Here is a 13,894-nt window from a genome sequence, read left to right on the forward strand (position 1 = left end):
GGTGGTGGTGGGATGTTAGCTGTTCCTGAAACTGGTGTTTGTAGGAAGGTAGCTGATCCTGAAGATGGTTTTTGTGGGAAGGTAACTGTTCCTGAACCTGGTGGTGGTGGGATGGTAGCTGCTCCTGAAACTGGTGTTTGTGGGAATGTAGCTGTTCCCGAACCTGGTGGTGGTGGGAAGGTGGCTGTTCCTGAAACTGGTTGTGTTGGGAAGGTAGCTTTTCCTGAACCAGGTGATGGTGGGAAGGTAACTGTTCCTGAACCTTGTGGTGGTGCGCAGGTAGCTGTTCCTGAAACTGATGTTTGTAGGAAGGTAGCTGTTCCTGAACCTGGTGTTTGTAGGAAGTAGTTGTTTCTGAACCTGGTGTTGGTGGGAAGTAAGCTGTTACTGAAACTGGTGTTTCTGGGAAGGTAGCTGTTCCTGAACCTGGTGTTTGTAGGAAGGTAACTGTTCCTGAACCTGGTGGTGGTGGGATGGTAGCTGTTCCTGAACCTGTTGTTTGTAGGAAGGTAACTGTTCCTGAAACTGGTTGTGGTGGTGGGATGGTAGCTGTTCCTGAAACTGGTGTTTCTGGGAAGGTAGCTGTTCCTGAACCTGGTGTTTGTTGGAAGGGAGCTGCTCCTGAACATGGTTTTTGTGGGAAGGTAGCTGTTCCTGAACCTTGTGTTTGTAGGTAGGTAGTTGTTCCTATACCTGGTTGTGGTGGGAAGGTAGCTGTTCCTGAACCTGGTGGTTGTGGGAAGGTAGTTGTTCCTGAACCTGGTAGTGGTGGGAAGATAGCTGTTCCTGAATCTGGTTGTGGTGGGAAGATAGCAGTTCCTGAACCTGATGGTGGTGTGATGGTCGCTTTTCCTGAACCTGTTGTTTGTAGGAAGGTAACTGTTCCTGAACCTGGTGGTGGTGGGATGTTAGCTGTTCCTGAAACTGGTGTTTGTGGGAAGGTAGCTGTTCCTGAAACTAGTGTTTGTGGGAAAGTTGCTGTTCCTGAACCTGGTGTTTGTAGGAAGTAGTTGTTTCTGAACCTGGTGTTGGTGGGAAGGTAGCTGTTCCTGAACCTTGTGTTTGTAGGAAGGTAGCTGTTCCTGAACCTGGTGGTCGTGGGAAGGTAGGTGTTCCTGAACCTGGTGTTTGTAGGAAGGTATCTGTTCCTGAACCTGGTGTTTGTAGGAAGTAGTTGTTTCTGAACCTGGTGGTGGTGGGAAGGTAGCTGTTCCTGAAACTGGTGTTTCTGGGAAGGTAGCTGTTCCTGAACCTGGTGTTTGTAGGAAGTAGTTGTTTCTGAACCTGGTGGTGGTGGGAAGGTAGCTGTTCCTGAACCTTGTGTTTGTAGGAAGGTAGCTGTTCCTGAACCTGGTGGTCGTGGGAAGGTAGGTGTTCCTGAACCTGGTGTTTGTAGGAAGGTATCTGTTCCTGAACCTGGTGTTTGTAGGAAATAGTTGTTTCTGAACCTGGTGGTGGTGGGAAGGTAGCTGTTCCTGAAACAGGTGTTTCTGGGAAGGTAGCTGTTCCTGAACCTGGTGTTTGTAGGAAGGTAACTGTTCCTGAACCTGGTGGTGGTGATGGTAGCTGTTCCTGAACCTGGTGTTGGTGGGAAGGTAGCTGTTCATGAAACTGGTGTTTCTGGGAAGGTAGCTGTTCCTGAACCTGGTGGTTGTGGAACAGTAGTTGTTCCTGAACCTGGTAGTGGTGGGAAGATAGCTGTTCCTGAATCTGGGTTGTGGTGGGAAGATAGCTGTTTCTGAACTTGATTGAGGTGGGAAGGTAGCTGTTCCTGAACCTGATGGTGGTGGAAATGTAACTGTTCCTGAACCTGTTGTTTGTAGGAAGGTAACTGTTCCTGAACCTGGTGTTGGTGGGATGGTAGCTGTTCCTGAACCTGGTGTTTGTGGGAATGTAGCTGTGCCTGAACCTTGTGTTCGTAGGAATGTAGCTGTTCCTGAACCTGGTGGTGGTGGGAAGGTAGCTGTTCCTGAACCTGTTTGTGTTGGGAAGGTAGCTGTTCCTGAACCTTGTGGTGGTGCGCAGGGAGCTGTTTCTGAAACTGATGTTTGTAGGAAGGTAGCTGTTCCTGAACCTGGTGTTTGTAGGAAGTAGTTGTTTCTGAACCTGGTGTTGGTGGGAAGGTAGCTGTTCCTGAAACTGGTGTTTTTGGGAAGGTAGCTGTTCCTGAACCTGGTGTTTGTAGGAAGGTAAGTGTTCCTGAACCAGGTCGTGGTGGGATGGTAGCTGCTCCTGAAACTGGTGTTTGTGGGAATGTAGCTGTTCCCGAACCTGGTGTTGGTGGGAAGGTGGCTGTTCCTGAAACTGGTTGTGTTGGGAAAGTAGCTTTTCCTGAACCTGGTGATGGTGGGAAGGTAACTTTTCCTGAACCTTGCGGTGGTGGGATGGTAGTTCTTCCTGAACCTGTTGTTTGTAGGAAGGTAACTGTTCCTGAAACTGGTGGTGGTGGTGGGATGGTAGCTGTTCCAGAAACTGGTGTTTGTGGGAAGGTAGCTGTTCCTGAACCTGATGGTGGTGGAAATGTAACTGTTCCTGAACCTTGTGTTTGTAGGAAGGTATCTGTTCCTGAACCTGGTGGTGGTGGGATGTTAGCTGTTCCTGAAACTGGTGTTTGTAGGAAGGTAGCTGCTCCTGAACATGGTTTTTGTGGGAAGGTAGCTGTTCCTGAACCTGGTGGTGGTGGGATGGTAGCTGCTCCTGAAACTGGTGTTTGTGGGAATGTAGCTGTTCCCGAACCTGGTGCTGGTGGGAAGGTGGCTGTTCCTGAAACTGGTTGTGTTGGGAAGGTAGCTTTTCCTGAACCTGGTGATGGTGGGAAGGTAACTGTTCCTGAACCTTGTGGTGGTGGGATGGTAGTTATTCCTGAACCTGTTGTTTGTAGGAAGGTATCTGTTCCTGAAACTGGTGGTGGTGGTGGGATGGTAGCTGTTCCAGAAACTGGTGTTTGTGGGAATGTAGCTGTGCCTGAACCTTGTGTTCGTAGGAATGTAGCTGTTCCTGAACCTGGTGGAGGTGGGAAGGTAACTTTTCCTGAACCAGGTGATGGTGGGAAGGTAACTGTTCCTGAACCTTGTGGTGGTGCGCAGGTAGCTGTTCCTGAAACTGATGTTTGTAGGAAGGTAGCTGTTCCTGAACCTGGTGTTTGTAGGAAGTAGTTGTTTCTGAACCTAGTGTTGGTGGGAAGGAAGCTGTTACTGAAACTGGTGTTTCTGGGAAGGTAGCTGTTCCTGAACCTGGTGTTTGTAGGAAGGTAACTGTTCCTGAACCTGGTGGTGGTGGGATGGTAGCTGTTCCTGAACCTGTTGTTTGTAGGAAGGTAACTGTTCCTGAAACTGGTTGTGGTGGTGGGATGGTAGCTGTTCCTGAAACAGGTGTTTCTGGGAAGGTAGCTGTTCCTGAACCTGGTGTTTGTTGGAAGGGAGCTGCTCCTGAACATGGTTTTTGTGGGAAGGTAGCTGTTCCTGAACCTTGTGTTTGTAGGTAGGTAGTTGTTCCTGAACTTGGTAGTGGTGGGAAGATAGCTGTTCCTGAATCTGGTTGTGGTGGGAAGATAGCTGTTACTGAACTTGATGTTGGTGGGAAGGTAGCTGATCCTGAAACTAGTGTTTGTGGGAAACTTGCTGTTCCTGAACCTGGTGTTTGTAGGAAGTAGTTGTTTCTGAACCTGGTGGTGGTGGGAAGGTAGCTGTTCCTGAACCTTGTGTTTGTAGGAAGGTAGCTGTTCCTGAACCTGGTGGTCATGGGAAGGTAGGTGTTCCTGAACCTGGTGTTTGTAGGAAGGTATCTGTTCCTGAACCTGGTGTTTGTAGGAAGTAGTTGTTTCTGAACCTGGTGGTGGTGGGAAGGTAGCTGTTCCTGAACCTGTTTGTGTTGGGAAGGTAGCTGTTCCTGAACCTTGTGGTGGTGCGCAGGTAGCTGTTCCTGAAACTGGTGTTTCTGGGAAGGTAGCTGTTCCTGAACCTGGTGTTTGTTGGAAGGGAGCTGCTCCTGAACATGGTTTTTGTGGGAAGGTAGCTGTTCCTGAACCTTGTGTTTGTAGGTAGGTAGTTGTTCCTATACCTGGTTGTGGTGGGAAGGTTGCTGTTCCTGAACCTGGTGGTTGTGGGAAGGTAGTTGTTCCTGAACTTGGTAGTGGTGGGAAGATAGCTGTTCCTGAATCTGGTTGTGGTGGGAAGATAGCTGTTACTGAACTTGATGGTGGTGGGAAGGTAGCTGTTCCTGAACCTGATTGTGGTGTGATGGTCGCTTTTCCTGAACCAGTTGTTTGTAGGAAGGTAACTGTTCCTGAACCTGGTGGTGGTGGGATGTTAGCTGTTCCTGAAACTTGTGTTTGTGGGAATGTAGCTGTTCCTGACCTTTGTATTCGTAGGAATGTAGCTGTTCCTGAACCTGGTGGTGGTGGGAAGGTAGCTGTTCCTGAACCTGTTTGTGTTGGGAAGATAGCTGTTCCTGAACCTTGTGGTGGTGCGCAGGTAGCAGTTCCTGAAACTGATGTTTGTAGGAAGGTAGCTGTTCCTGAACCTGGTGTTTGTAGGAAGTAGTTGTTCCTGAACCTGGTGGTGGTGGGATGTTAGCTGTTCCTGAAACTGGTGTTTGTAGGAAGGTAGCTGATCCTGAAGATGGTTTTTGTGGGAAGGTAGCTGTTCCTGAACCTGATGGTGGTGTGATGGTCGCTTTTCCTGAACCTGTTGTTTGTAGGAAGGTAACTGTTCCTGAACCTGGTGGTGGTGGGATGTTAGCTGTTCCTGAAACTGGTGTTTGTGGGAAGGTAGCTGTTCCTGAAACTAGTGTTTGTGGGAAAGTTGCTGTTCCTGAACCTGGTGTTTGTAGGAAGTAGTTGTTTCTGAACCTGGTGTTGGTGGGAAGGTAGCTGTTCCTGAACCTTGTGTTTGTAGGAAGGTAGCTGTTCCTGAACCTGGTGGTCGTGGGAAGGTAGGTGTTCCTGAACCTGGTGTTTGTAGGAAGGTATCTGTTCCTGAACCTGGTGTTTGTAGGAAGTAGTTGTTTCTGAACCTGGTGGTGGTGGGAAGGTAGCTGTTCCTGAACCTTGTGTTTGTAGGAAGGTAGCTGTTCCTGAACCTGGTGGTCGTGGGAAGGTAGGTGTTCCTGAACCTGGTGTTTGTAGGAAGGTATCTGTTCCTGAACCTGGTGTTTGTAGGAAATAGTTGTTTCTGAACCTGGTGGTGGTGGGAAGGTAGCTGTTCCTGAAACAGGTGTTTCTGGGAAGGTAGCTGTTCCTGAACCTGGTGTTTGTAGGAAGTAGTTGTTTCTGAACCTGGTGGTGGTGGGAAGGTAGCTGTTCCTGAACCTTGTGTTTGTAGGAAGGTAGCTGTTCCTGAACCTGGTGGTCGTGGGAAGGTAGGTGTTCCTGAACCTGGTGTTTGTAGGAAGGTATCTGTTCCTGAACCTGGTGTTTGTAGGAAATAGTTGTTTCTGAACCTGGTGGTGGTGGGAAGGTAGCTGTTCCTGAAACAGGTGTTTCTGGGAAGGTAGCTGTTCCTGAACCTGGTGTTTGTAGGAAGGTAACTGTTCCTGAACCTGGTGGTGGTGATGGTAGCTGTTCCTGAACCTGTTGTTTGTAGGAAGGTAACTGTTCCTGAACCTGGTGTTGGTGGGATGGTAGCTGTTCCAGAAACTGGTGTTTGTGTGAATGTAGCTGTTCCTGAACCTTGTGTTCGTAGGAAGTAGCTGTTTCTGAACCTGGTGTTGGTGGGAAGGTAGCTGTTCCTGAAACTGGTGTTTCTGGGAAGGTAGCTGTTCCTGAACCTGGTGGTTGTGGAACAGTAGTTGTTCCTGAACCTGGTAGTGGTGGGAAGATAGCTGTTCCTGAATCTGGGTTGTGGTGGGAAGATAGCTGTTTCTGAACTTGATTGAGGTGGGAAGGTAGCTGTTCCTGAACCTGATGGTGGTGGAAATGTAACTGTTCCTGAACCTGTTGTTTGTAGGAAGGTAACTGTTCCTGAACCTGGTGTTGGTGGGATGGTAGCTGTTCCTGAACCTGGTGTTTGTGGGAATGTAGCTGTGCCTGAACCTTGTGTTCGTAGGAATGTAGCTGTTCCTGAACCTGGTGGTGGTGGGAAGGTAGCTGTTCCTGAACCTGTTTGTGTTGGGAAGGTAGCTGTTCCTGAACCTTGTGGTGGTGCGCAGGGAGCTGTTTCTGAAACTGATGTTTGTGGGAAGGTAGCTGTTCCTGAACCTGGTGTTTGTAGGAAGTAGTTGTTTCTGAACCTGGTGTTGGTGGGAAGGTAGCTGTTCCTGAAACTGGTGTTTTTGGGAAGGTAGCTGTTCCTGAACCTGGTGTTTGTAGGAAGGTAAGTGTTCCTGAACCAGGTCGTGGTGGGATGGTAGCTGCTCCTGAAACTGGTGTTTGTGGGAATGTAGCTGTTCCCGAACCTGGTGTTGGTGGGAAGGTGGCTGTTCCTGAAACTGGTTGTGTTGGGAAAGTAGCTTTTCCTGAACCTGGTGATGGTGGGAAGGTAACTTTTCCTGAACCTTGCGGTGGTGGGATGGTAGTTCTTCCTGAACCTGTTGTTTGTAGGAAGGTAACTGTTCCTGAAACTGGTGGTGGTGGTGGGATGGTAGCTGTTCCAGAAACTGGTGTTTGTGGGAAGGTAGCTGTTCCTGAACCTGATGGTGGTGGAAATGTAACTGTTCCTGAACGTTGTGTTTGTAGGAAGGTATCTGTTCCTGAACCTGGTGGTGGTGGGATGTTAGCTGTTCCTGAAACTGGTGTTTGTAGGAAGGTAGCTGCTCCTGAACATGGTTTTTGTGGGAAGGTAGCTGTTCCTGAACCTGGTGGTGGTGGGATGGTAGCTGCTCCTGAAACTGGTGTTTGTGGGAATGTAGCTGTTCCCGAACCTGGTGCTGGTGGGAAGGTGGCTGTTCCTGAAACTGGTTGTGTTGGGAAGGTAGCTTTTCCTGAACCTGGTGATGGTGGGAAGGTAACTGTTCCTGAACCTTGTGGTGGTGGGATGGTAGTTATTCCTGAACCTGTTGTTTTTAGGAAGGTATCTGTTCCTGAAACTGGTGGTGGTGGTGGGATGGTAGCTGTTCCAGAAACTGGTGTTTGTGGGAATGTAGCTGTGCCTGAACCTTGTGTTCGTAGGAATGTAGCTGTTCCTGAACCTGGTGGTGGTGGGAAGGTAACTTTTCCTGAACCAGGTGATGCTGGGAAGGTAACTGTTCCTGAACCTTGTGGTGGTGCGCAGGTAGCTGTTCCTGAAACTGATGTTTGTAGGAAGGTAGCTGTTCCTGAACCTGGTGTTTGTAGGAAGTAGTTGTTTCTGAACCTGGTGTTGGTGGGAAGGAAGCTGTTACTGAAACTGGTGTTTCTGGGAAGGTAGCTGTTCCTGAACCTGGTGTTTGTAGGAAGGAAACTGTTCCTGAACCTGGTGGTGGTGGGATGGTAGCTGTTCCTGAACCTGTTGTTTGTAGGAAGGTAACTGTTCCTGAAACTGGATGTGGTGGTGGGATGGTAGCTGTTCCTGAAACAGGTGTTTCTGGGAAGGTAGCTGTTCCTGAACCTGGTGTTTGTTGGAAGGGAGCTGCTCCTGAACATGGTTTTTGTGGGAAGGTAGCTGTTCCTGAACCTTGTGTTTGTAGGTAGGTAGTTGTTCCTATACCTGGTTGTGGTGGGAAGGTTGCTGTTCCTGAACCTGGTGGTTGTGGGAAGGTAGTTGTTCCTGAACTTGGTAGTGGTGGGAAGATAGCTGTTCCTGAATCTGGTTGTGGTGGGAAGATAGCTGTTACTGAACTTGAAGGTGGTGGGAAGGTAGCTGTTCCTGAACCTGATGGTGGTGTGATGGTCGCTTTTCCTGAACCAGTTGTTTGTAGGAAGGTAACTGTTCCTGAACCTGGTGGTGGTGGGATGTTAGATGTTCCTGAAACTGGTGTTTGTGGGAAGGTAGCTGTTCCTGAAACTAGTGTTTGTGGGAAACTTGCTGTTCCTGAACCTGGTGTTTGTAGGAAGTAGTTGTTTCTGAACCTGGTGGTGGTGGGAAGGTAGCTGTTCCTGAACCTTGTGTTTGTAGGAAGGTAGCTGTTCCTGAACCTGGTGGTCATGGGAAGGTAGGTGTTCCTGAACCTGGTGTTTGTAGGAAGGTATCTGTTCCTGAACCTGGTGTTTGTAGGAAGTAGTTGTTTCTGAACCTGGTGGTGGTGGGAAGGTAGCTGTTCCTGAACCTGTTTGTGTTGGGAAGGTAGCTGTTCCTGAACCTTGTGGTGGTGCGCAGGTAGCTGTTCCTGAAACTGGTGTTTCTGGGAAGGTAGCTGTTCCTGAACCTGGTGTTTGTTGGAAGGGAGCTGCTCCTGAACATGGTTTTTGTGGGAAGGTAGCTGTTCCTGAACCTTGTGTTTGTAGGTAGGTAGTTGTTCCTATACCTGGTTGTGGTGGGAAGGTTGCTGTTCCTGAACCTGGTGGTTGTGGGAAGGTAGTTGTTCCTGAACCTGGTAGTGGTGGGAAGATAGCTGTTCCTGAATCTGGTTGTGGTGGGAAGATAGCTGTTACTGAACTTGATGGTGGTGGGAAGGTAGCTGTTCCTGAACCTGATGGTGGTGTGATGGTCGCTTTTCCTGAACCAGTTGTTTGTAGGAAGGTAACAGTTCCTGAACCTGGTGGTGGTGGGATGTTAGCTGTTCCTGAAACTGGTGTTTGTGGGAAGGTAGCTGTTCCTGAAACTAGTGTTTGTGGGAAAGTTGCTGTTCCTGAACCTGGTGTTTGTAGGAAGTAGTTGTTTCTGAACCTGGTGGTGGTGGGAAGGTAGCTGTTCCTGAACCTTGTGTTTGTAGGAAGGTAGCTGTTCCTGAACCTGGTGGTCATGGGAAGGTAGGTGTTCCTGAACCTGGTGTTTGTAGGAAGGTATCTGTTCCTGAACCTTGTGTTCGTAGTAAGTAGCTGTTTCTGAACCTGGTGTTGGTGGGAAGGTAGCTGTTCCTGAAACTGGTGTTTCTGGGAAGGTAGCTGTTCCTGAACCTGGTGGTTGTGGAACAGTACTTGTTCCTGAACCTGGTAGTGGTGGGAAGATAGCTGTTCCTGAATCTGGGTTGTGGTGGGAAGATAGCTGTTTCTGAACTTGATTGAGGTGGGAAGGTAGCTGTTCCTGAACCTGATGGTGGTGGAAATGTAACTGTTCTTGAACCTGTTGTTTGTAGGAAGGTAACTGTTCCTGAACCTGGTGTTGGTGGGATGGTAGCTGTTCCTGAACCTGGTGTTTGTGGGAATGTAGCTGTGCCTGAACCTTGTGTTCGTAGGAATGTAGCTGTTCCTGAACCTGGTGGTGGTGGGAAGGTAGCTGTTCCTGAATCTGTTTGTGTTGGGAAGGTAGCTGTTCCTGAACCTTGTGGTGGTGCGCAGGGAGCTGTTTCTGAAACTGATGTTTGTAGGAAGGTAGCTGTTCCTGAACCTGGTGTTTGTAGGAAGTAGTTGTTTCTGAACCTGGTGTTGGTGGGAAGGAAGCTGTTACTGAAACTGGTGTTTCTGGGAAGGTAGCTGTTCCTGAACCTTGTGTTTGTAGGAAGGTAACTGTTCCTGAACCTGGTGGTGGTGGGATGGTAGCTGTTCCTGAACCTGTTGTTTGTAGGAAGGTAACTGTTCCTGAACCTGGTGTTGGTGGGATGGTAGCTGTTCCTGAACTTTGTGTTCGAAGGAAGTAGCTGTTCCTGAAACTGGTGGTGGTGGGAAGGTAGCTGTTCCTGAACCTGTTTGTGTTGGGAAGATAGCTGTTCCTGAACCTTGTGGTGGTGCGCAGGTAGCTGTTCCTGAAACTGATGTTTGTAGGAAGGTAGCTGTTCCTGAACCTGGTGTTTGTAGGAAGTAGTTGTTTCTGAACCTGGTGTTGGTGGGAAGGTAGCTGTTCCTGAAACTGGTGTTTTTGGGAAGGTAGCTGTTCCTGAACCTGGTGTTTGTAGGAAGGTAAGTGTTCCTGAACCAGGTCGTGGTGGGATGGTAGCTGCTCCTGAAACTGGTGTTTGTGGGAATGTAGCTGTTCCCGAACCTGGTGTTGGTGGGAAGGTGGCTGTTCCTGAAACTGGTTGTGTTGGGAAAGTAGCTTTTCCTGAACCTGGTGATGGTGGGAAGGTAACTTTTCCTGAACCTTGTGGTGGTGGGATGGTAGTTCTTCCTGAACCTGTTGTTTGTAGGAAGGTAACTGTTCCTGAAACTGGTGGTGGTGGTGGGATGGTAGCTGTTCCAGAAACTGGTGTTTGTGGGAAGGTAGCTGTTCCTGAACCTGATGGTGGTGGAAATGTAACTGTTCCTGAACCTTGTGTTTGTAGGAAGGTATCTGTTCCTGAACCTGGTGGTGGTGGGATGTTAGCTGTTCCTGAAACTGGTGTTTGTAGGAAGGTAGCTGCTCCTGAACATGGTTTTTGTGGGAAGGTAGCTGTTCCTGAACCTGGTGGTGGTGGGATGGTAGCTGCTCCTGAAACTGGTGTTTGTGGGAATGTAGCTGTTCCCGAACCTGGTGGTGGTGGGAAGGTGGCTGTTCCTGAAACTGGTTGTGTTGGGAAGGTAGCTTTTCCTGAACCTGGTGATGGTGGGATGGTAGCTGTTCCTGAACCTGTTGTTTGTAGGAAGGTAACTGTTCCTGAAACTGGTTGTGGTGGTGGGATGGTAGCTGTTCCTGAAACTGGTGTTTCTGGGAAGGTAGCTGTTCCTGAACCTAGTGTTTGTTGGAAGGGAGCTGCTCCTGAACATGGTTTTTGTGGGAAGGTAGCTGTTCCTGAACCTTGTGTTTGTAGGTAGGTAGTTGTTCCTATACCTGGTTGTGGTGGGAAGGTTGCTGTTCCTGAACCTGGTGGTTGTGGGAAGGTAGTTGTTCCTGAACCTGGTAGTGGTGGGAAGATAGCTGTTCCTGAATCTGGTTGTGGTGGGAAGATAGCTGATACTGAACTTGATGGTGGTGGGAAGGTAGCTGTTCCTGAACCTGATGGTGGTGTGATGGTCGCTTTTCCTGAACCAGTTGTTTGTAGGAAGGTAACTGTTCCTGAACCTGGTGGTGGTGGGATGTTAGCTGTTCCTGAAACTGGTGTTTGTGGGAAGGTAGCTGTTCCTGAAACTAGTGTTTGTGGGAAAGTTGCTGTTCCTGAACCTGGTGTTTGTAGGAAGTAGTTGTTTCTGAACCTGGTGGTGGTGGGAAGGTAGCTGTTCCTGAACCTTGTGTTTGTAGAAAGGTAGCTGTTCCTGAACCTGGTGGTCATGGGAAGGTAGGTGTTCCTGAACCTGGAGTTTGTAGGAAGGTATCTGTTCCTGAACCTGCTGTTTGTAGGAAGTAGTTGTTTCTGAACCTGGTGGTGGTGGGAAGGTAGCTGTTCCTGAACCTGTTTGTGTTGGGAAGGTAGCTGTTCCTGAACCTTGTGGTGGTGCGCAGGTAGCTGTTCCTGAAACTGGTGTTTCTGGGAAGGTAGCTGTTCCTGAACCTGGTGTTTGTTGGAAGGGAGCTGCCCCTGAACATGGTTTTTGTGGGAAGGTAGCTGTTCCTGAACCTTGTGTTTGTAGGTAGGTAGTTGTTCCTATACCTGGTTGTGGTGGGAAGGTTGCTGTTCCTGAACCTGGTGGTTGTGGGAAGGTAGTTGTTCCTGAACCTGGTAGTGGTGGGAAGATAGCTGTTCCTGAATCTGGTTGTGGTGGGAAGATAGCTGTTACTGAACTTGATGGTGGTGGGAAGGTAGCTGTTCCTGAACCTGATTGTGGTGTGATGGTCGCTTTTCCTGAACCAGTTGTTTGTAGGAAGGTAACTGTTCCTGAACCTGGTGGTGGTGGGATGTTAGCTGTTCCTGAAACTGGTGTTTGTGGGAAGGTAGCTGTTCCTGAAACTAGTGTTTGTGGGAAAGTTGCTGTTCCTGAACCTGGTGTTTGTAGGAAGTAGTTGTTTCTGAACCTGGTGGTGGTGGGAAGGTAGCTGTTCCTGAACCTTGTGTTTGTAGGAAGGTAGCTGTTCCTGAACCTGGTGGTCATGGGAAGGTAGGTGTTCCTGAACCTGGTGTTTGTAGGAAGGTATCTGTTCCTGAACCTTGTGTTCGTAGGAAGTAGCTGTTTCTGAACCTGGTGTTGGTGGGAAGGTAGCTGTTCCTGAAACTGGTGTTTCTGGGAAGGTAGCTGTTCCTGAACCTGGTGGTTGTGGAACAGTAGTTGTTCCTGAACCTGGTAGTGGTGGGAAGATAGCTGTTCCTGAATCTGGGTTGTGGTGGGAAGATAGCTGTTTCTGAACTTGATTGAGGTGGGAAGGTAGCTGTTCCTGAACCTGATGGTGGTGGAAATGTAACTGTTCTTGAACCTGTTGTTTGTAGGAAGGTAACTGTTCCTGAACCTGGTGGTGGTGGGATGGTAGCTGTTCCTGAACCTGTTGTTTGTAGGAAGGTAACTGTTCCTGAACCTGGTGTTGGTGGGATGGTAGCTGTTCCAGAAACTGGTGTTTTTGGGAATGTAGCTGTTCCTGAACTTTGTGTTCGAAGGAAGTAGCTGTTCCTGAACCTGGTGGTGGTGGGAAGGTAGCTGTTCCTGAACCTGTTTGTGTTGGGAAGATAGCTGTTCCTGAACCTTGTGGTGGTGCGCAGGTAGCTGTTCCTGAAACTGATGTTTGTAGGAAGGTAGCTGTTCCTGAACCTGGTGTTTGTAGGAAGTAGTTGTTTCTGAACCTGGTGTTGGTGGGAAGATAGCTGTTCCTGAAACTGGTGTTTTTGGGAAGGTAGCTGTTCCTGAACCTGGTGTTTGTAGGAAGGTAGCTGTTCCTGAACCTGGTGTTTGTAGGAAGTAGTTGTTTCTGAACCTGGTGGTGGTGGGATGGTAGCTGCTCCTGAAACTGGTGTTTGTGGGAATGTAGCTGTTCCCGAACCTGGTGCTGGTGGGAAGGTGGCTGTTCCTGAAACTGGTTGTGTTGGGAAGGTAGCTTTTCCTGAACCTGGTGATGGTGGGAAGGTAACTGTTCCTGAACCTTGTGGTGGTGGGATGGTAGTTATTCCTGAACCTGTTGTTTGTAGGAAGGTATCTGTTCCTGAAACTGGTGGTGGTGGTGGGATGGTAGCTGTTCCAGAAACTGGTGTTTGTGGGAATGTAGCTGTGCCTGAACCTTGTGTTCGTAGGAATGTAGCTGTTCCTGAACCTGGTGGTGGTGGGAAGGTAACTTTTCCTGAACCAGGTGATGGTGGGAAGGTAACTGTTCCTGAACCTTGTGGTGGTGCGCAGGTAGCTGTTCCTGAAACTGATGTTTGTAGGAAGGTAGCTGTTCCTGAACCTGGTGTTTGTAGGAAGTAGTTGTTTCTGAACCTGGTGTTGGTGGGAAGGAAGCTGTTACTGAAACTGGTGTTTCTGGGAAGGTAGCTGTTCCTGAACCTGGTGTTTGTAGGAAGGTAACTGTTCCTGAACCTGGTGGTGGTGGGATGGTAGCTGTTCCTGAACCTGTTGTTTGTAGGAAGGTAACTGTTCCTGAAACTGGTTGTGGTGGTGGGATGGTAGCTGTTCCTGAAACAGGTGTTTCTGGGAAGGTAGCTGTTCCTGAACCTGGTGTTTGTTGGAAGGGAGCTGCTCCTGAACATGGTTTTTGTGGGAAGGTAGCTGTTCCTGAACCTTGTGTTTGTAGGTAGGTAGTTGTTCCTATACCTGGTTGTGGTGGGAAGGTTGCTGTTCCTGAACCTGGTGGTTGTGGGAAGGTAGTTGTTCCTGAACTTGGTAGTGGTGGGAAGATAGCTGTTCCTGAATCTGGTTGTGGTGGGAAGATAGCTGTTACTGAACTTGATGGTGGTGGGAAGGTAGCTGTTCCTGAACCTGATTGTGGTGTGATGGTCGCTTTTCCTGAACCAGTTGTTTGTAGGAAGGTAACTGTTCCTGAACCTGGTGGTGGTGGGATGTTAGATGTTCCTGAAACTGGTGTTTGTGGGAAGGTAGCTGTTCCTGAAACTA

Source organism: Hemitrygon akajei, chromosome 11, assembly GCF_048418815.1.
Source record: "Hemitrygon akajei chromosome 11, sHemAka1.3, whole genome shotgun sequence".
NCBI lineage: Eukaryota > Metazoa > Chordata > Chondrichthyes > Myliobatiformes > Dasyatidae > Hemitrygon > Hemitrygon akajei.